The following is a 24,456-nucleotide window of genomic DNA, read 5'->3' as shown; positions in this document are numbered from 1 at the left end:
ATAATTATGTCACATGACAAACATTTTTGCTCGCTTATTGTCATGAATCATTTAGAAAATAACTTTGTCATTATTCTCCTCTCTGTACCAGGCCTCTGTACCATGTGGGTTTGCATCTATCCTGTATGGAAATGGAGGTTATTTTACCTATACTTAAAATCAGGATGGTTTTGTGAATTGTTATGATTGAACAAATACAACAGAAGTCAAACTGTTAGATCTTGTCTCCAAGGCTCCTCATGCACTTATGTATGTGAGCAACAACTCACTGTCTGGCTCAGAGATGCGCGATCCCATGGGTCAGGCCAGTGAGCCAGCTGACCCTGCCCTAGCCCCAGAGACTTGGAGCCCTGGGAAAGTTCAGTAAAGTGCTACCAAACAAATGGAGATCTGTGGGAAACACAGCCTGCTGAGGACAGAAGGATCATCCACTAGCCCAAGAACTCAGGAGCATACTAAGTGGTGATGATTGCTTTAAATCTTTCAGTTTTAAAATAATTGGCTATACAGGCACACAGAATGGGTATATTTACTATGTGCCAATTACTAGGTTTCATACTGGAGATCCAAAGAAAAATAAGGGGGGCTGTATCTCTCAAAAACTGAAAGGATTACTTTGCAAGGGAAATAGACTATTAAAACACGATTGCAGGAAACAATTATGAAAGATCCAAATTACGATTTTCTTGTAAAGTCCATATGTTAAAAATAGTTTTTGAGGGCTGGGGATTTAGCTCAGTGGTATAAGTGCCTGTCTTGCAAGCAGGCAAGTCGTGAGTTCGATCCCTGGTACCGATTAAAAAAAAAAAAAATAGTTTTTGAATGTTTGCTGTTTACGATGCCTTGTTATTAGTATTCAAATCAGGCAAGATCTCTTTCCCAAAGAAAATGATAATAAATGCTATGAATAAATATACTGAACAGAATTTTAGAGTGGTAAATTCTATGAAGAAGAAGAAAGAGTAAAATCAGTAGGAGGCACTGGAAATATGGGACAGAGTTGGTGGAACTCAGATTGCAGTTCTACATGGGATGGTCTGGGGAGGCTTGTTGAATAAATACTTGAAGATGAGAATTAAAAGAATGTTTCCTAGGAGGTCAATAAAACAGAGCTAAGACTCTAAAGCGAGAAATGCCCTGGATTTTATGCAGACTGTGGTTGAAGCATTAAACAGGGCAAGCAAGTCAATCTATAAGAACCAAAGAAAGTTTCCTGGAAGAGGTGACAGGAGATGAGGGTTGAGCAAAGCATGTAGAAAAAGCACTGGAATCCAGAGAGAGTCATAGGAAAAGAATTGTAGTGATTCCAGACTTCTAAGTTTTAGATCATAGGTGTATCAGAGGTAAGGCACTTCACTGGCCAATGCAAAGAGCAATAACATTTATTCAAGTATTCATTTGCTTAATAGTCAATGTCTATGTTGTATCCAGTTAGTATAACACAATATAAATATCTGTTTTACTGTTGTAGTCTGGTCTATGAGTCTAGTCTTGTCCATGAGAACTGATCCAACAATGCCACGAGATCCATGAAAAAGGCAGACATTCAGTACTGCAGAGTGCAGTTTAGTGGAGGACTCACGAAATGGAGTCCAGTGTGGCAGGATGATCAGATGATCCCTACAATGTGGTCAGAAGCAAAGGCACATATACTGGTCAGGGAAAAAGTGACTTCATTCAAGCCAGACTGCACCTGCTTTGTGCTGGAAGATTTTCCAGGTCAACCCAACAATGTTACTATGAAGCCATCTAGTAGTTATGGCTCAAGAATGCCAAGTTGATATGTCAAGTTGAATTCTTATTTTAATAAAAGACACATTTAACTCTGGAGTGCATGAATTATATTCTTTATTGTAAAGAACAGTTGCTTAAATTTTTTACTATAAAAAAATTCTAAAATGTACTGAGTCAGTCATTTCTTCCTCTTCCCAGGAATATTAAACACAATGTCAACCCTCCTAGAGCTTACACTATAGATGTGAAGATAAGCTACCTATTGCAAACCTGAGGTTCAAAACTAAATTGTACTTAGGGATTTCTCCAGCAACTTATTAGCTTCAAAAACTTTAGCAATGTATATAGCCTTGTTATTTTTCTAACACATGGACTGGCATATGAGTTGTGAAAAATAGCATTTTATATTCTTTAAAATGGTAAGCATATTTAATATTTTGCATTGACAAAATGCCAAGTGAAACAGAACTGTTCCCTTTTTAATTCATTCTGTGAGCTAATAAATTATGAATAAGAAGTGAGGGGCTCATCTCAAAAAACCAATGCCATAAATCTCAAAGTGGCAAGAGAAAGGACTCTGACCTTTAGGAACATAATGGATTTATAGAAAACCCGGCCTGCAGGCATCCACCCTGAAAAGTGCACACTTATCTACAAACGACAGAAACAAGCTACACTCTTAACTCAAGTAATAACCGTGGCTCTTTCCTGAAAACTGCAAAACTATTCTTGGACTATGAAAGAGTTCAACTGTGAGGAGAGCTACAGAGGAAGTTACTGAGTTATTTATATTGGACACTTCAAAATATATATATATGCATTTCCCGAGTGCCAATGAAATATCTAACAAGCACATTTTAAGAATATAGGATGCTGGCAGTTGCAGAATTTAATTCTGGATATTCTTGTTCTTAAGTTATATACAATCTTTTATTAAAGTGAGCCAAATTTTGCTCAAGCCAGTATTTTAGTCTTTCTTGATAGCCCATATAAAAACCACTCTATGGGATATATTTTCCTGTCTCTTGATCAAAACTCAAGAAAACACCACAGTTTCTTGAATCACTCTTAGATGATAAAAACAAGAGTCAACTTTTGTGTTAGGCACTAGGAAATATAGATGGGTAAGTAACACATCCATCAAGTCTGTGCACAAATGTGTCTTCCTCCAACAACAAATCTACAATTTCAAACCTCACTACTAAGCAGTATTTCATGTTTTCCGTGCTGCATTTTTGTGTTTTAAAATAAATAAGTTTCTGATTTCATTTTTAGTCTTCTTCGTTTGCTAGTAGCCATGCTGAGATAAAGAAATCTTTCTCTTCTTTTTCTATATTGTGTGTATGTTTAATGTTTCCCCTTTGAATTTAAAGCAGTGGCTAGCACAATGCAAACACACAGCAAACATTTAATGAAGAGTGAATTAGAAACTAAATTGTAATCTAGTTTGAAGCTTTTTGCCTCTCTCAGGAGGCTTTAAATAGGACACTGTAATGAAGAGAGAAGATGTAGGCAGCTTCTCTGCCTTCCACTTGCTCTGTTCCTCTAGGAATCAGCTGCGATTTTTGGGCTGCAAAGTTTTGATGCAGAGGCAGCATGTGGAGTAAGCGAATACAGAGTTACTTACCGTTGTAATTTTTCATCAGGACCAATTTAATAATGCCTGTGACAGACATACCATATGTTAATATTCTCCTTTATGGAGCAGTGTTGAGATTTAGGAAAATAAACATGGCTGAGTGTGTCTCACTGACTTGATGGAGCAGACACTTTGAAGGACAGTCTGCTTTCAATGTTATTCAGCTTCCGTATCCAAGTGTTTTATTTTCTGTATCTCAAGTTAATCTTATGTGTGCTTGTTTAAAGCAGTGTTACATAACAAAAGTTTATAAAGGCAAAGGCAAATTCCTCTTTTATTTCATGCACAAAACTCCACAGAAACTAATCAATGATAATAGCCTTTCCCATAACTTTCTCCTTATTTGTGTATACGTATAATAGAACACATGAATATTTGGGGTGACTTTTTCGTAGTTTAGTTTTACTTAATTAAAACTCTGCTGTGTTCATTACATTGATAAATTGTGTATCTCATGACTACTATTGTTTCTAGTACTTTTAGTTAGATACAATCAACATATTAAATAAGCATGCTTAATGCCATTATCAGATGAGCTTTGCTTTGTTGTCTGTGTCTTACTCCTTTTAACATTTACTTAGGGAGTTTAATTTTCCCTTGCCAAGGAATGACAACTAAAGTTTCTTTCAGTCTTTTAGAAGCAAACCCAATTAGACAAATATGATGTTCATTCCTAGATATGACCAAGCATCCAGACTTGTTCATACATCAAAATCTTCTCTATTTAATGTTAAACTCTGTATTGGTTTAAGATTTGAATCCATCTAGAATTACTGTTTTGAATTTTTATTTGTTTACTGTAACGTGTTAGCAATACATAATGACTACTTTCATGTGGGTATGATGCATATTCATTCTTTTTTACGTTGTTTTCCCTTTAGTTCTTTTCATTACTTTCTCCATCTCTTGGTTTCTTTCCCATTTACAAAAGATTTATCTCTGTTTTCTTTCATTTATTTTTAATCTGTTCTTTATTTATACTTTGGATTTATCATGAGATGAATTTCACAGTTTTTAAGGTTGTGTCTGATTTATTTTACTTAACATCATGTTTCAAAGGTGCATTCATTTTCCTACGAATAGCTTTTAAAGAAGAATAGTACTGAATACCACATTTTCTTTTTACATTCATACGTTATGGACATATAGGCTCCTTGAAGGTTTAACTAGTATTAGTTTTGGCGTTTTAAACATTTGTATGCATGCATCACTATAGTGTGATTCTCTAACGCTTTCTGGATGGTAGCTGTTAGGGAAATAGCTGGGTCAAATGGAATTTCCATTTTTAGTTTTGTGAGAAATTACCTTTTGATTTCTATAATGATTTTACTAATTTACATTTCCACTAACAATGTAGGAGGGTTGCTTTGCCACTAATATCTAGCCAGCATTGGATATCATTTAATTTCTTAACGATTATCATTCTTCCTGGAAGAAGATGAATTCTGTTTGCTTTAATTTGCATTTCTCCAATAGTCAGTGATGTTGAATATCACAGTGATGTTGAATATCAGCAGAGGCTGAGAAGCAACTATTCATTTCAGTTTCCCATTTACTGGTTGGGTCTTTTATATGGGGGAGGAGCTCTAATTATTTTGAGTTCTTTTATTCTCGATATTAGTCCTCTGTTTGAGTGTAGAGGGCAAAATTATTTTTCTAATTTGTAAGCTGTCTTTTCATTCTGTTGGTTGTTACTTTTACTGTGCCAAAGCTATTTATTTATTTATTTATTTATTTATTTATTTATTTATTTATTGAAACAGGGTCTCACTATGTAGTTCAGGCTGGATTTGAGCTCACTATGCAACCTGGATTGGCCTCAGACTTGTGATATCTTCTTAACTCAGCCTCTCTAGTGCTGGAATTTCAGGCATGTGCTACCATGCCTGACTCAGATACTTTTTATTATGATGTAATTCCATTTAATGACTCTTGATATTTTTTCTTGTGCAATGGAAGTCCTGTTCAGGAAGTCTTTGTCTTTGATATATCTTCAATATTTTTACCTAATTGGTCTTCTAGCCAATTGTTTCTGCTTTAATATGTAGCTCTGTGATCCATTTTTATTTTAGTTTGGAACATGATAAGAGATGCGTTTTGAACCTCACGTATGTATAGTCAGTTTGTCTAGTACCATTTCTAAGGATGTTTTCATTGCCCCAGTGTACATTTTTGGCTTGTTCATCAAAGATCTGGGGGCTGAATGTATCTGGGATTGTTTCTGCATCTTTTATTCTGTTCCAGTGATCCAAACGTCTGTTTTTTTTTTTTTTTTTTATCAGCACTATACTGTTTTTATCATTTAAGCATTTTTAATATAGCTTGAAATCCAGGATTGTAATGCTTCCAGCTTTGCTCTTGTTACTTGGATTACTTTTGCTGTTTCAGGTTCTTTCTAGTTCCATTTGAATTTTAGGATTTATTTGTCTTAGTTCAGTGAGGAATGCTATTGGGATTGCATTAAGTTTTTATACCAATTGGAAAAGTATAGCCATATTGACAGTATTGGTTCTGTCTCTCCAGGAGCAGGAGATATCACTCCTTTGTCTGATGTCCTCTTCCATCTCCCTTTTCAGAATTCTATAGTTTTCTTTGTAGAGGTCTTTCCTAGGTTAGGTTAATTCCTAAGCATTTAATTTTTCTTGATACTATGGAGAATGACATTGATTTCCAAATTTCTTGGTGAATTCATTATTAGTGTGCAGGAATACTATTAATTTTGTGATGGTTTTGTATCTTGCTATATTGATGAAGTTACTTATGAATTCTAAGAGTGTTTTGTGGAAGATTTTGGTCTTCTAGGCTGAAGAGCATGTCATCTACAAGTAATAATAGTTTGTTTTTTTCATTCCTATATATATATATATATATCCTTTTTTATTTCTTTCTCCTTCCTTAATACTCTTTTAATGTTTTGTGTACATATTGTAAAGGAATGGTAATAGTGGATATCCTTTTCTTGTTTCAGATTTTAGAGGTAAAGCTTTCAGCTTCTCCCCATTTAATATGATGTTGCCCATTAGTTTGTCTAAAATGAGTTTTATCAAATTGGGATAAGATTCTTCTATACCTATTTTCTTCAAAAAAAATTCTTTATCAACAATGAGTATTAAATTTTTCAAAAGCTTTTTCTTTATCTATTGAAATGACCTTGTGATTTTTTTCTCCTTGAGTTTGTGTATGTGATGTGTTACATTTGTTGATTTGCAAATGTGGAACCATCCTGGTATCTCTTGGATGAAACCGGCGTGGTGATGATATATGACCCTTTTGATGATTTCGTGTATTCTATTTGCCAATATTGCACTGAGGATTTTGTGACTATGGTCATTAAACATATTGTCATGTAGTTTTCCTTTTTAGTTGGGTCCTTGTTTGTTTTTGAAATTAGAATTATAATGGTTTCTAGGAATGAGTTTAGAAATACTGCTATCCTTTAAATTTCACTGAAGAACATGGGAAGTATTTTAGTATTATAATCTGAAGATCTTGTGGAATTCAGCAGTGAATTCTTCAGATTCTGGGATTTTTTGGTAGAGTTTTTTTTTATTATTATTACTGCCCAGTTCATTGGTTTTTATTAGTCTTCTTATTAAGTCTTATTCATGACTTTTATATCTTCTTGGTTCACTTTTGCTAATTCACAGTGTCTAAGAATAGGCCCATTTCTTCAAGATCCACCTTGTTGCAGTCTAATTATTCATTATAGTTACTGATGATCTTCATATTTCAGTGGTGTCTGTCATGATTACACCTTTTAAAATTTTTATTGGATTGATTTGAGTGATTTTTTCTCCATCTTTTGTTAAGCTTCATCAAGGATTTATTGATTTGGTTTATTCTTTCACAAAACCAACTCTTCAATTCATTGATTCTTCATATTGTGTTTTTAGTCTCAGCTCCATTAATTGCTGTCTGATCTTTATGGTTTCCTTCCTTGAACTGGTTTTCGATTTGACATGCTCTCATTTCTGTAGTAGCTTGAACTTCATCATTATGTTATTCATGGAGCTTGTTCTGGGTTTTCTATTGTGAGTGTTGACTCCAGTAATCTCCCCTGCTTGGATTGCTATCACTGTGCTCCCTAGGTCCTATATTGTTGTACCAGCACTGTCACCTTGATTCCAGAAATGGTTTAATTTCTTCCCTGATTTCTTTGATGACTCAGTGAGTGTTCAAAATTGTGTTAGTATTCAGATATTTACACATTTTCTGTTTTCTATTATGACTGATAAGCAGATGTTTGTGCCACATGTGCTATCTAACTTCTCTCTAATTCCAGTTACACTTAGGTTAGTCTTCTAAGTATCATCTAGTAGCTGCTGAATGAATTTTTCTTGTTCCATTACGGCCTTTCGGGCTTCTTTGTATAATTTGTTATGATTTTACATTTTGTTGATGATTTCTAAAACTTTGTCTTCACATTGGTTATTTTGCGACTGATGAATTGTGTGTGTACTTTTTTATCTCTGGGGTTTATTTGGCTCCTTTTCACAGAATCAGTTTCTTTGATAAATTTGTCATTCATTTTTTGAACCATTTTAATATATTTATTTGTCCAGAGATATTGTTTATCCCTTCAAGCTATTAACTTTATATGAGTTAGACCCTCTCATTATTGTGAGGTTAGAGTTTCTATGAATTACAACAGCTTCAACAGATTCTACAATATGTCAATCTTATGTATAAAACCTTGTTTTTAAAATTTCACCCTTTAAAAGTGTTCATGCTGAGGGGTTTTAAGAGATGATTTGTAGGGGAATGTAAGAGAAGGGAGATATAAATTCAGACTTAGGAAAGCTGTGAGATTGTCAGAACCTGATACTCTATTGGTGGTAAAACTTTTTGAATCCTTTAAGTACAATACTTTAAGGATTACCACAAGATGACTGCTATGGTTTGGATCCAGATGCCCCCTCCACCATGCCTCATATATTTTAGATGGGCCTTTTTCAGAGCCACCTGAATCTAGAGTTTGCAGCTGATTCACAGTGCAGTGCTGAGATTAAGGGTTCTGGGATTAAAGCTGAGTGACTGCTAAATCACTCTAATGACTGAATTGGCACTGCCCAATCCCAGAGTGTGGATAAGATAAAACTGGCAGAAAGTGGCTTGTTTTGCCCTTTTGCTCATGCTCCTTACTTTGCTTTTGCTGTCTTCACCGCAATGAACTGTTGCCTCTGTACCATGTGCCACTCTGCCTTGGAGCCAACTGATTATGGACTAAAACTCCTACAAACTGTATGCTAAATAAACCTTTCCTTCCTTAATTTTGAGTGTCAAGAATTTTGCTTCAGCAATATAAAAAATAACCAACACAATGATCATGAATAGTACTATTAAAATTAAAGCACTGATCTCTAGATAGATAGATAGATGGATGTATGATAGATAATAGAGGGATGGATCATGTGAAAGGTGACTTAGCACAAGAGCATCCACAACTGGGCTGGATGGGCTTGGTGCCATCCTGTGGAGTTCAGCCTTTCTCTGCCTAGAGCATATGAACCTCTTTTGCCAGGGTGCTTCAGGGATGCAGGATTCGAGGGTTTGGAAATGATGATGGGGCAGAATCTGAAGAATCCATTCAGAGATCTGACCCTCAGCACTAGCCCCTTCCCTTGGGCTGTCAGAGGCCTCCCAGAGTGGTGTGCTTCCAGAAGATGAGGAAGAGTGGCTGTGTAACTGCTCAACAGCTCAGACATTTGTTTCATCTTTCAGATTGATTTGCCATCTCTAGGTAGTTATCCTCTGTTTCAAAGTACCTTCATTTGGGTTGACTCTTATATAGGTATCTCTAATGTACATTTCCCTTAATCATGTCCTATCACACTTCTTCTGGAATTCCTGAATTCCAACATCACTTGAGAAAGATATTCAGCATCACTTCTCTTCATATTGGTAACAATTTGTGCCAAGAGTATTTATTTTAAAATATACTCTTACCATTTTTACTTGAATAAATCTTTTTCTCTGTTTATCATACTAAATTTTTAAGTATGTAGGACTGATTTTTGGACTTTTCTATTCTTTTACATTGATCTATTTCTCTATTCCCATGGCAAAATCATATTAATGTGATTAAAATGACTTTATTATAAGCAGCAAAATAAAGAGCTTCTCTGAGAGAAACAGCTCAGATGCTGGAATAAAACATCCTGGAGAAGTCCAGATGAAAGGAGATAGATTCTCCCAACCCTGGGAAAAACTAAAGGGGAAAAAGAAAGAAAGAAAAAAAAGAAAAGAAAAAACATGGATGAAAGGCTGTAGACACATGTGCTCTCACCAGAGCCAGTCCCATTGTGTATGAAACACGGCTGGAATCTGAAGACACACAGTCATGAAGTTGGGGTTTGGTGAGCCTGAGGTCCTTGGTGGGAGGACATAGTCACTGAGAAGAGTGGTGGAGTGGAGAACAGCACCAGCTCAGAGATGTGCACCAGTTGTGGTGAGCTCAGGGAACTCAATTCTCCCATGGGAGTGGCGATTGGCCAGGTGACATTTTGGAGTCAGGCAGGATAAGCCCAGTACCAGAACTGCAGTGGCTTTAGTCAGCCACTCCTAGCACAGAACAGATTGGTGAGAACTGCTTGGACTGAGTACTACCCCTGTGTGTGATATAATAGCCAATGATGGGGTTTCCCTGAAGCTATCCCTAACCATACCCATCCACACGGCACACACTAATGTGTTGAAGCCTCCCAGTCATTAACAGCTTAGAAAGGAGGGGCCAGCCTGCCCTGACCCTGCTTGTACTTCAGTGGTCATCAGCAGACTGGGGCGGATAGCAATCCCTAGCCAGCATGCTTCAGAGTAATAATAGCCAATACAGGAAGTGTTGGGGCTCCCAACTTGTCTGGAAGGAACCAGAAACATGACAAGAAGAAACAAAAGGAAGTCCCTAGCTTCTAACCCAAACAGTACTGGCCCAAGAGAGGTAAACACAGAAGAGATGAGAGGTTGCACACCTGCAGTTTCAGAAAAAGCAGCATCTGACATAAAGAATTATCTTTATGACCTTATAAAAGAACTAAAAACAGAAATACTAATACAAGAAAAGGAAGATATAAGAAAAAATAATAAAAGAAATGTTAAGTACCTCTCAAGAAGACACAGATGGAAGAATGGAGGAGCATAGAAAAGGAGAGAAATCTGCAATGAAGAATATAAAGAAATCTAGAATACATGAAACAGATTCAAGGAGATTACGAGGAAATTAAAAATTCATTGAAAGCTGGCAAAGCTGCTTGATAGAAAATAAAGACAGATTATCAAACCTTGAAGACAGGTTTGCAATGTGTGATCACGAAAGGAAAGATCTCTTAAAAATAACAAGGAACCAGGAAGTAACAACAAAGGCTGGAAGATGACAAGAGGAACTATAACTTAAGAATAAAAAAAAATGTGAGTGAAGAAGCAGGGGTAAATACAAATGAAATACAAAGGCTATTTACAGAAATAATTAAAGAAAACTTCCCAAGTATAGGGAAGGGAAATGATATTCAGATATATGAGGCATACAGAAATCCGGCCAGCTATAACCCAAATAGATTTACACCCAGACATAAAATAATCAAGATCCCAGAAATTCAACACAAGAACAAAATATTAAAAGGTATCAGAGAAAAGAAACAGATCACCTATAAAGGAAAACCCATCAGAATCACAACAGACTTCTTTGACACAAACCATCAAATCCAGAAGTGCTTTGAGTGAAGTATTCCAAACCCTGAAAGAAAATAACCTCCAACCCAGATTGATATATCCTGAAAAACTATCTCTCAAAATTAATGGAGAAACAAGATGCTTCTATGACAAAGAGGAACCGGGGGGGTTTGTGACTGCCAAATCAACCCAACAAAAAATACTGAAGGATATGAGAGAGAGAGAGAGAGAGAGAGAGAGAGAGAGAGAGAGAGAGAGAGAGAAGAGAAAAAGACCATGGCTTCAAGAATAGCAACACAGGGGGCTCACTGAATGGGGTAGACAGTGGGATGAAGGGGAAAAGTAAACAACCAACAGTGGAAAAATAGCATGGCAGAGATGAGGCAGAGAAGTTTGGCCATAATTGCTAATATGAATGGCCTCAATACACTAACAAAAAGAAATACAGGCAGAGTGGATCAGGATGCTCTATATAAGAAATATATTTAACTTGAAAGAAGATTTATGGACTGAAAGTCAAAGATGAGAAAATAATGCTCTATGTGACAGGGAACCAGAAAAAAGTGTGGGTAGCTTGCCCATCAGCTGAAGATTGTTTGGAAAGACGTAAAACTTTTATACAATGGAGAACTACTCAGCTATAAGGAAGGAAAATCTTGAGGCTCTTGTAGGTAAATGGATACAACTTGAGACCAAGTCAGGTTCATATCCACTTAGGTAAATAGTGGATTTCCTCCCTAATCTAAAAACTAAAGGAGTTAGTGGGATACAAAATGTACAAGGTACCCTATGAAAGTGAAATGGGAGGAATTGTCTAAATACGGAAGGCAGAGGACATTGTTAATCTTGTGTCATGAAACCCATATTGTTTTCATTACTCTGTTTAATTTGGTTATATTCTGTTCCAGCTTGTCTATTTGTACTAAATTTGGGGGCATAGACAACTATTCCAAAGATAGCAGGAACCATTTTTAATTCCCAATTAACTTAATCTGAAATCCTGTATTGCTTTTACTGCCTTGTTTTGACTGATTTTATTTGAATCTGTTTTGTTTGACTGCTGTCTTGTCCTGACTGATTTTATTTGAATCTGTTATGTTTGATAGTATCAAGTCTGAGAATATAGCCAACTACTCTGAAGACAGAAAGATTCACTATGATGCACATTCTGGTTTGACTGTTACCCTCTTTTGAAGTCCTATAATGTCTCCAATGTTTTATTTTTATTGATTTTGTTCTGTACTGCTGTGTTCAATTTTATCATACCTGATGATACGGGCAATTCTGTTTAAGATAACAAGAGACATCATGGTAACCACTGTAAATCATCTTGTAGTGTGATTTTAATTCACATGCTATGTCCATCCTTTTGTTTTGAATGGCCCCCTTTTTTTCTTCTTAGTTGGTTTTATTCTTTTCAAAATAAATTTTTTTAAAGACTGTATTTTATAGTCCAAAATCAGGCAAGGAAAGATTCTCTTCACTATTCCATTTTATTATGCATTTGCATCATCTCTGGTATTCAAACTTCATTACGTAACTTGATCAAATATCCCCACATCATCTATCCAGTTAACATCTACCTAGAATTGCATTATATTTATATATTAACTTAGGAAGTCTTGATATTTTTATGGTGTCAAATATTGCTATGTAAAAACTTGAAATTCTTTTCCAATTACTTAAAACGTGCCTTATATTTATCAGAATATTTTACAGTTTTGTTTTTATAGGTTTGAAATATTGCTTATTAAATTTACTCCCTGGGATTGCATGGCTTTCTTTGCCACTGTGAATGTTACTTTCATTTCTACTTCTAGGAGCTTTCTTTTATCCATCCTGGAAGTTTTGTGCATCTCTTAACTGTTATCCAGTCATATCAGAGTCCAAAAAAGAGTAATAATAAAAATAACTGTAGCTTTTATTTCCTAATGTTGATACTTTTGTAGAGATTGAACCCAGATTGTTCAACCCAGATTGAACTATGTGTCCAAAACTTTTTTTCTTTTGTTGAAACCAGTTTTTTACAAAGTCATTAAGTTACTGTGTTTGGGCTCAAATTTGCTGTCCTCCTGTCTCAGCCTGTTGAGCAGCTGGGGTTACAGACTTGTTCCACTGTGCCCAGCCAACGTTTATACATTTTCTAAAACCTTGTGTCATTCACTCTTGCCTCTAAGACATGGATAGTAGTGGACATTTCTGCTTACTGGTTTATAATTTCCATTGAAATGATTTGAGTCTGTTCTTTTAGAATGACTTGATGTTTGTTAAAAAAGAAATCTTGGTGATATTTAGGTGCCCCATAGCTTCAAGGATTTGCTGACGTAACTTTGTATTTTGAGGTTCAAGCCTGTTTTATTCCCTTGCTCTTTTTAAAATCTATTTCAACAATTGCTATATAATTTGTGTTTTGTATTTCCTTTTGGTGTTAAAGAAAACTATTTTACTACATTTTTGTTTAAGGGGAGAAATGAGAAAATGAGGCTAAAAGCAACTGATTCTTATGGAATATGCAGATCCCCATGACAACCCAAACAGGAAGCCAGGGCAGGCACAGGCTGCCATGTGAGACGGTGGGGCAGGCTATTGTCTGTAGCTCTTTTTAGAAGCAGTGTGATTCTAGTACATGAGAAGCTGCTTTATGTAGGGAAATGCATGGTCCTTTAGAAACATCCTAGCCATGACATAAGGTATAACAGCAGGCACATGGGATTTATAACCAATATATTTGAACTCAAATTACTCCTTGGCTACTTTCTTTCAGGCAGTCACCAAAATACAGATGTTCATTTTATTATCTATTGGGGAAAAGGAGATGGTAATAACCATCCCACTGGATTGCTATGAAAATACAGAAGACCATAACTCTCTGAGATAGGTACCATTAGGCACTTAACACTGTGGGTCCTTGGCTAGAACTGTTCACGGATGTTTGCCTTAAGATACTAAAATTAATTTGAAATTCAGGCTCCATGTCCCAACTGCTGAGAAGACAAGCAATTGGAAAATGACCTCTTTCTCCTTGCAGCCAAGCATGTCTGTTTCCCTTTCTGTGTTCACTGTCTGTATGGACACACCTGCAGGGCCAGCAGTACTTGAACTGGTGGAGTTGGTTCATAAAAATATTCTTTTGACTAGGATAGGTGGATATTTTTGGACTTGTGGCTTTCTTGTTAGGGATTTTATAAATCACTGGAGTCTTAGATTTAAACTCAAAATATAATCAACTACAAAACCAAACAAAAGCCCATGATAGCTGAGAGACATAATTACATTTGAATTAATCTAGTATTTTCTCTTAGAGTGTCTCCAGACAATAGTAAACTCCTTACAATGTAATTTATTACCCAACATGTCACCTTGGGAAACCTAAGTTTTTAGGGGAAGATAATTTTATATGGCATCAACACCACATTCTGCCTCCAGGTGGAGATTTCTAACATCATCACTACTGAAGTCTCTCGGCTTTTACTTCTCTTTGTTCTCTGACTTTAGGTTTAGAATTCTGTTATTGAATATATGTTAAATCAAAGCTTATTTACCAAATGTAATTCACTAAGGAGTCTTTGGTCAACATCACACAGCCAGTTATCAACTGAAATGCTTTTGTGTTTTGCCATCCAACAAAATAAACGCTACATTTTGATTAACCCCATGATAATTGCATGCTAGATAAATCCAAACTTTGTGACTTCTTTCAAAGATTTGTATTATAACCATCTCTGTTGGTTGTTAGCTGTGTGGTCTTGCTTCTAGCTCTGTAATTTGGATAAATCCATGTGAGGATGCAGCGTGGGTAGATACCCATCAACGATATCTTCCAAAGCTTTTTAGAAATGAAACTCTTTGGTTTCACTCCAAATATGCTGAGTTGGAAACTCAGCAGGCAGTGTTTGAAACAAGATCTCAGATGATTTTAAAACAGTGACTTAGGAACCATGGGTTCGAGGATGAGGAATTTAATTTCTAACATTTATCATACAGAATCGAGGAAAAATACATAAAGAAACAAGCCTATTGCATGGCAACATTGTGTACTGCAAAAATAAGCAATTCACTGCTCTGCTTCACAAGAGGCTGTTGTAAATTTCATGAGTAACTGAAAGAAAGGATCTTGAAAGTTCCAAAGACAAGGAATAATGATGCAATGCAAATGTTAGTTACTCGGGTTTGGTTAATACCTAGTGTATATGAGTGTATTGCAATATCACATTTCAATATGTTATGTACAATCAGTGTGTGTGGCACCTATAAATCTGTATGATTACAGTAACAGTTTATAAAAACATCTGCGAAAAAAATAAGCAAATCACCAGAAGACTCTCCTTGTCTCTATGCATCTAAAGTTTGAGATCAGTTGGAATCACTGATTTATGCCAAGAAAGTGGAAGATATGTTTCACAAAGCTGTTTATTTAGTGTCCATTACACAGAATTCAAGAATGCAGGAATCCTTATGAGAAAGGAAACAGACCCTAAGGTAGATTTCTAATCACTGTTGAAACTGTACTCACAAATTGGTCTCTGCTAAGGTAGCTGTCACTTTGAACAGAAATCTCTCCCTTTTTGAATCAGAAATTTTTCCCTTTTGAGGTATGATCTTTCTCTCTAGAGAAATTATTGTTCCTTCTGGAAATGTAGAAAATGATGCAAATGTACTTTGAGTGCATCTCTAGAGGAAAAAAAAAAACAAACCTGAATTTTTTTCAAAAGGGCTGCTGCTTACAAAAAGGCTGGATGAGAGTTGGCCCGTGATCAGGAAGAAGCTACTGTAGAGGGAGGGTACCCTCCAACAGCTGGCTTTACATCTGGGACTGCAGCAGTCTCTCCACTCCCAGACTGTGATGACGGGGTGAGCACCTTTAGTGCTTCTCCACTCGCGGTGTAATTCCGACCGTGGCATGTCCTTGAGGTCCACCCAGGAGTTATTTGACATGAAGTGTTTTTGAGGATTCAGATCCTGCCCACTGGTGCTCCCAATTCTAGATCTGACCAACAGCAATCCTGGGCTAGTTTCTTTGAACCTGTATTTTTAATTTTTATTGTGTTCTCTTTATAAAACATACTAAGGCTATTTTCCCTTTAATAAAATAAAAGACAATGATAGTGAATAAACCATTTGCTTTATTCATGACATTTTGTCTGATCTTAAGAAGAAAAGCAGCCCTTCTATTGTACTCATCCACAGTCTCCCAGCCTCTCTTTTGCTCACAGTTTCTCTCCTTTTCATGCTTTTGTTTTTCTTAAAGACTATTGTTAGAAGAAGTAGGTTCAGAGAAAAATACAGGGAGGTAGAAGAATCTACTACGAGAGGCACACATCATCCTCCACTACCAGCATCCCACAGAATGCACACTTATTATAACTGATGAACCTACTCTGATACATACAGTCTCCTAAAGCCAATAGTGTATGTCCAGTTTTGCTCTTACTGTTGTACTTTCTATAGGTTTTGGAAAAATTTTAGCACATGTGTCAACACTGTAGAATCATATAGGGTATTTTCACTGTCTGCAGCATCCTGTAGGCTACCATTTAACCCTTCCTCAGCCTGACACAATGTTGTAGTCAGTGGGTGGGTGGAGAACAATTAGAATCAGGACATAGAATTTATATTATTTTACGATGGCCACCCAGAGTTAACACAAGAAAGTGCAGGAAATCTATCCATAACCCCCACAGACATAGAATATTCAGCTGAGGGCCTGAATCCCACAGCAATGTCCTGCATGAGTCCTGATGTAAACCTAGAGCCCATAACAATGCCTCCCAGAAGTCCAACTGGAGGTCTAGAGCCCACGAGAAGGACTCACACCAGCTTGTTTTATGGATCTATGCTGGGAAGACCCAAAGATGAGTGGCGGAAGCTAGAAAGTGAAGGAGCTATGCTGATAGGCTGAGGGTTCTATGCTGTAGCCGAGAAGTCACACTCAAAACAAAGACCAGGGCTGCCCTAAAAAGTACCACAACCATCCTCAGTGACACAGAGACCACGAGCTCCTCCAATGATAAGAACAGTTGAGTACATGCCAGAAAGCCAGCATGACAAGTTTGTCCTGGCACATATCTTGCCTTCCAGAGCCAGGAAACAATGCTCGATGTAAGGACCAGAGCTCCCCCAAAGTGCACCACAGCCACTCTCACCAACAAGGTCCCAAGCTTCTCCAAAGTCAGTGGTCGAACTCACACTGGGGAAGTGAGTCATGATAAGCTCCTCCAGGAGAACCAACAGCTCAAACAGCAACACTTAGAGAAACCCACAATGTCTCGCTTCTCCTTCTCCACAGCTCTATTTATGCTGGCAACTTTCCTCAGGAGGGACATCTATGCTCAGCACCATCCTGATGTAATCTAGCTGGCATTACGTTGACCACAGTTTTTAATCCATAATGCACCATTCTAAAGAGTATAAATCAAAGAAGAAATTATATCCCTTAAATTAACCAGAAATGCCTTCAGTATGTAGGAGTGTAAAATTTATTCACAGAAGATCACTATAAGGTGACAGCATTGTTACTCATGAGCTCGTCATTCTCACAGGGCATCTCTCAGGTGTCCCTGGGGCACAGGCACAGGAGAGGGTGATCCCTTTCTTCTTAGGGGCTCTGACGATCAGCACACATGAATGTATTTTAAGACTAGAATAAGTTGGTCTTGTTAGAAGCCTTCCATTCTTTCTCCACATCCTGAGGATGATAGACGACTTACTTCCCTGCTGCTTGAGGTGTCTCTAGCTTTAGGGGTAAAACATAATGGAGTCTAATGGTGATAAACAGAAAAATTGTTGCTTGTGGAAAATAAAACACTTTGCGATCAAGTGCCTGTCAGAAAATCACAGTCTCTCATATGTTAGTGGCTTTTCTGAGTCCAGTATCTCTGATATTCTAGGGCAAAACAAGGCATAAAGTCTAACCTGGTGGTGATCAAACTTAAGTGAAGGAAGCAAGAACTGAACAGCTTTGAACAGATACCTTTTAGAAATAGTATGTGCTATTCAGAGGTGCCATTCTATCTACGCATACTTGCCCAAGAAATTTGATAGATCTAAACATTCATTTCCTAGGAAAGAGGCTAACAATTTGGTAAACTCTTAGTTCAGAACACAGCATCTCTGAAATATGTTTTCCCAGTTTTCAGTGTTGTTTCCTTTATTCAGATACCTGTCATCACTATGTGCTTAGATTAGGGTAAGAATCTCTAAATCGGATTTTGGGATGTTCTCAGTTGTTCTCAATTTCAAATATAAGCAGTATGTCATTTGAGGAGTAGGTTCCTGGAATTATCCCCAGATGAGCGCTCTCAACATCAGTGAATTGCTGATAAAAGACACACACGTACTTTGATAAACATTATGAACTTTTAGCATCTCCCTCTATCCATTCTTTCCACATTTCCAGACAGCACATTATCTACTACAAACCATGTCAGTGTCCACTCTGAAATAATGGATAGTGTTCCAATGCTTTTAAGAACAAGGCCTAGTATTATAGCTCTGATAATTGAGATCTCATTTTATTTTGTGTAATTTTAAAATATATCAGGAAAATTAGAAAAGAGAAGGTACCACAACAGAATCTTAACAGACATAGAAAACCTTACAGAGGAAAAACCTGCCCTTCTTTTAAGATTATGATACATTGTTATTCTCTATTTTCTTATAAAATTTTAATTTTTCATACCAGTGTTTTAATATATTCTTTATTAATATCTACTTATATTACATCACAATATTTTTAGTAGAAGAAATAAAAAGATGAATCCAAGCGTAAAAATGGTACCCAGAATGAATGCAGTCAGACTCTCTAAATTGCTGTGAGTAGGCCCAGAAGTTTGGTTCTGATGGCCCAGCAGGAAATGAGAAGAGACAAACATCTTTGGTTAAGTCAAACACAGTTTCCAGAAGGGAATAAGTGTATGACTCTATTAGTGAGGATGACTATCTTGTTGGTACTGAGCCCGAGCAGAATATGTTCTTGTGTGTCCTAAGAAAGTGCACACCTGGCAGAATAATGAGCAATGTTCTTATGATTAATATAGAAATGGATTTCTTCTTGCTGTTTAATGCACTCTTATAAGTTGGTTGGTGTTAGAAAACCTAACAAAAGTAACAATTATATAAATGCCTTGATGGAATAGGTGTTTTTCTCATTTTTGGCTTACATAAGAGATGACTTAATTTTTCTAAAGTAGAACTCTCCAAAATATACTAGGAGTATGATATGAATTATATAAAAATTAGTAATTCTCTCCAAGAAACTATAAATATTGTCTTCCTTTATTGAGCTCCAAGTAAATATTGGAGTTCAATATTGGAGGTCAAATTGTAGTCAGATAAATACCTTGAATGAAAACTCTTATGTATTATCATTAAAGTGTGTACAGAAATAGTTTAACCTTCAAGTATGGGGTGGAACCACCATTTTTTCCTCCTGAAAACCCCATAGCCTAGAAACAAAGAAATATGCTTTAAAAACCTTGTCCCTAAGTGAGCTTTATAATTTGATCTTAATTGCCCCACAGAGACTTATATTCTACGGGTTCAGTCACTAGCCTGTGACCCTTTTGGGAATTGGTGGAAATTTTGGGAGATTGGTTGTTAGGTCAATGGGGGTGGGATATGTAGCTACTTCAGCACCCTCTCTGTTTTCTGGCCCTTGTGGGGTCAGCAGCTTTTTCTGCCCTGATGTGCTGCTTCAACACAAGGCCCGTGGACAATAGGGTCAATTGACCATGACAACTTCTAAAATTGTGAGCCAAAATAAACTTTTCTCCTTTATAATAGTTTTCTCTGTATTTTGTCATAGCAACAGAAAGTTAACACAGCACACTGGTATTTCTGGGATAAGAATGAATATTCTTAAGAAGGAACTGGGCCTTCACCAACACCCAGATCTAACAAAACCTACAATGTAATTAGGCTAGAACATTTGTGAAATAGTCAATAATTTTAACTCCACACCATACTACCTCTTTTACCAAAAGAACATTCTTTCCAACTCAGATTCCCATGGTATTAGGTGAATCATAAGCACTTGGAATTCCACTGAATTTATTCATCTAATCCATAACCAACTTACCTCCTTAGAACCAAAGATTCATGAGCCATAGCACAGTGTATGATGCTTTATAGTTTAGCTATTGCTACCTAGTCCACTACTTTTCCCCATCTACTGTGAAATAAAGTATATCAAAGCCCTTGCTTCCTGCTCTTTCTCTTCTTTGGACCTTAGTATACCATACCATGCAGTATATTCAGATTGTTCTTTCTACCCTAGCATAACAGGCAGAGTCTTATTTGCCCTTCATTTCAAACTCTTAAATACTTTATAGCAGGTGGGTTATTATATTTTATATAAAAATATAATGAGTGCATTTTTCCTGGTTGTTTTTAATCAAAACAAACATTAAATATTATGAAAGGCATTAGAACGCTCTCCTTCTTGTGGTGGGAGGGGAACGGTTTGCTTCCAGGTATAAGATAAAAATATAACAGATGCACTTTGTGTTGAATAAAGACTACACATTCTCCTTAATTGCCACCTTTCCTTTTTATGGAGTAAGTGAATTATTGTCAGCTTCATCATTTGTAATCAGAGGCTGAAACAGATGCTGAAAATTTAGTTTAAAATGATATGTGTCTCCTATAACAACTTGCAATATGCTCTCAAAGCACTATTTACCTTGCATATTCCATAAACTCAGTACAAGGGAGTTTATTCCTAAAGGCATTTGAGGTAAATTAAACACAATAAATGTAACTTTCTTTAGAGATAACACTTAACGGAGTTATTACAGGACTTGCTATGTTTGCTGTGAGTGGACATTTGCCTCAATGACTGTGTTTAACAAGCTTTTATTTCCTTGTTTATATAAAGTACGCTTACTACTATTTGCCTTTAGGTACTTGGGTGTATACTGATACAACTTGAAATTTTAATAAAAATATTTACAATTTAATACAAAGCATAGTGGTAAAATCCATACATTTGTTGCACATGGTAAACATGATTTTTAGTCATGTTTAGAAACTAGGAGATGGGAATCCACAGGATTCATCTGCCGACACACACAGGTGGCTCAGTTCATGTGTGAGAACCAGCATAGGGTACATGGTGAACCTAGAGCAGGATGTGCTTCGTTTTCCAGATGAACTAGAAAAATGCACAGATTTAGAACAAAGAAGAAGACTGCTACCTTGTGGGAAAGAATCAGAACCCAAGTCTGGGTATGCAATCAAAGTGGATTTTAGTCCAAACTGTAACTCTTTACATTTTCCCAAGGAGAATATGTTGTTCATTTTCCATTCTTTTACTAAAAATGGGTGTTACCAAAAGGAAAGATTGAAAGTTATATCTAAAGAAATAAAGAAGACAGATGCAATGGAAAAGTTAGAATATACCTGTGAATTTCTAAAATACAGTGCTCAATAAAAAATGCAGTATTTTGTGTTGGCACCCTGAACAGATTGAAATATGAGGATTGCACTCATTGCCACTAGAAAAGGACATCTGAAGTTTGAACAATAACTTATTTTTCCTAGGTTGTAGGTAGAATTACTCTTTCCTCCATATCCTAACCCACGGAAATTGTGACCACTGCCTTACATGGCAAAGGCATATAGCTGCAGTAGGAGATGTGGATTGAGGATTTTGAGATGCCAAGATTTTCTGGGATTTTTGGGTACTAAATAACATCAAAAGTGTCTTTATAAGAAAGAGGCAATACAAGGAGACAAATCTTCAGCAAAAAGGAGAGGGATCAAGAGACAGAAGGAGGGGGAATGGAGGGGCAGGAAAAGAGATGAAAAATAATTAAATTACTTCCCACAATGGAAGTAATCATCACGTACTGCAACCATGTACCAAAAGATAATTTTTAAAAAATTACTTGAAAAGAACAGAACAGAACAGAAAGAAAGAAAGACAACATAAATAGAAAAGGAGATTAGAATGATACAAACAAGCAATCCTTATAGATACTATAAGCTGTAATGGGTAAAGCAGTACCACAGAGCCCCTAGGGGAAGTGGATCTCAGTCAGTATCTTGATTTTTCACTTATTGCCTCTAAAACAAAAGGTAACACATTTCTGGTTTAAATAATCTGGCTTGTGGTAATTTGTTATAGCCTTTTATTTTCCCATTTCATCTCCTGAGAATTCAAAGACTTTCTGTAAGTTTTTACAGAACATCTAAAACTCTTAGATTAAACTGTCTCTTACAGATGGGCACAGAGTTTAACATATTTTTAAAGTGCTTGTCAACCTCTGTTCGTTAAATTTAGTCCCTACTATTCTAATCACTCATTATTAAAGATATTATGGGAAGTTAAAATAATTAAGCTGTGCTATGTGCATGCACCAACTCTGCAGTGAATGTAACCATTATGTACTGAAAATAAATACAACTAAAATTTTTCAAAACATATATTTACATTAAAACTGAGAATTAAGTATTCTGAGTTTAACTCTCATTTTAATGTTAGTATGATATTCTTCTGAAATATTCAAAAATAAAATAAAAATTAAAAACAAGAGGTTTAGTTATTGGATAGGGGGAAATAAATGATTATAAGCAAGTGACATTTGCCAAAAAGAAATTAAAGCAGATGACTTCATAATGCGAAGTGGTTAAGGATTTAGAAAACCCAAATATGTTATGTCAGTATAGTAAATTAAAATCAAATATTAACTCATAACAAAACATTGGAAAATGAAATATTTAGGATTCATCATTATACAAACTGTATGGCATCCACAAGCTAAACCTAAATCCTTATCAGATATGTATAGGTAAAGAGAGATATACCATATTTCTTGATGTCAAAATAACTTCCAAAGCAACAAATTCTCCAAAATTAATGGTTATAATTCTAATTACAATTAATTAATGTAATTCTAGACAAAATAGCTATATTTTTAAAAAAATTTTTAACTCAAGATTCACTTAGAAGCACAAAACAGCATAAATCTTAGCAGACAGGCTAAGGAAAGAAGAATAATAATGTTAAGATATTATACTTTAAAAATAAAACCCCTGTAATACTAATAAAAATGAACAAATCAATGAAACCAAATTGATAGCCTTATCAGTCATAATAATTTTGATTGTGATAAGAGATCCATCAATTACTGTTACAGAAGGCTATTTGTCAAATGATTAGGAAAATAAATGATTATGTAGAAGTGATAAATCTTTTGCCCTACTATATTTCAAAATAATTTCTAGATATAAAAAATACAATCTTAAAGTATTGGTTATAATCCATATGGTCATTCTTCTGATCTTTGAATGAAGAAGGGCTTTGACACATACACGATAAAGTAAAAAATTAGAAAGGAAATTTTTACATTTTGTTAAAAAAAAGAAAATATTTGTATTCACTAAAGCAGTGATGAACGAAATAAAGAGGCAATCAGAGGAGAGTGTTTAATACACATAATGGACACAACCATTATCATTTTTTACACACTAGAGATGTTATCTTTGCCTTTGGTGATTCTTATTTCTGTCTGGTGACATTTCATCTACTGAGTCATGATCTTAAATTCCTAAGCGATGCCAGGGAGAGAACCTGTAGAGTTCTCTCTACAAATACAGATGATACAGACCTTCGTTTTGGCTAGGAGACACTGCGGGATGAGAAGGAAGATACACATGCAGAATAACAGTTATACTTGTGAATTGCTGATCAATATTGTCACCATATCATATTTTGGGGGATGATTTTAAAACATCCAAAAGGTATGGAGGAGATCGCTGGAGAATGTCTTGCCTCCTCTTACACTGGAAAGGTGCTGCTAACTGCACTATTCCAGCTACTTCATGTTAGGGCTCACAGGTGTCAGCAGAGTGACAAGAAGCCTGGCTGTTGGGAGCCACCACATTGCCGAGCCGCCGCATATAGCGATCATGCGGCCTGTGGTAAAGAGTAAAGCCTGAGTTAGATTACCCCTCCCATCGAGCACGTTAGTTTCCTGCTTACCGCGTAAACAACCCGCTCAATAATATGTTAGCCAATCAGCTTGCCTTGCTTACTTTAATATGATTGGACACTGTATCCGTATATATACTGGTGCCACCCCTGGGGGGAAGTAGAAGCCCGGAAGGAGCCGTGGAGAGCGGACCGGTAGAGGCTTCGGAGCGAAGCACGGAAGGAGCCGCGGGGAGCGGACCAGAGGAGGCTTCGGCTGGGAGCGATCCCAGGGCAGGCTGTATGGAGAGAAAACAAAAGAAAAGGTTGTCCACTGCCAGACTTTGTCGTGTGTCCTTCCTGCCGGCCGGGAGCGACATCGACATTTTGTGGCCCGCACGGGGAACAACTGATCACCCCCGAGACGTGGTAGTGGACAACGTTCCTTGATACAGCACTGCGAGACAGGTGAGCAGGGGATAAACCTGGGCCCTGGGTGGCGCGCACC

The sequence above is a fragment of the Cavia porcellus genome, unplaced genomic scaffold (genome assembly GCF_034190915.1).
Source record: "Cavia porcellus strain 051 isolate PalLab524CR breed Dunkin Hartley unplaced genomic scaffold, mCavPor4.1 scaffold_14, whole genome shotgun sequence".
Taxonomy (NCBI): Eukaryota; Metazoa; Chordata; class Mammalia; order Rodentia; family Caviidae; genus Cavia; species Cavia porcellus.
This window is presented reverse-complemented; position numbering follows the sequence as displayed.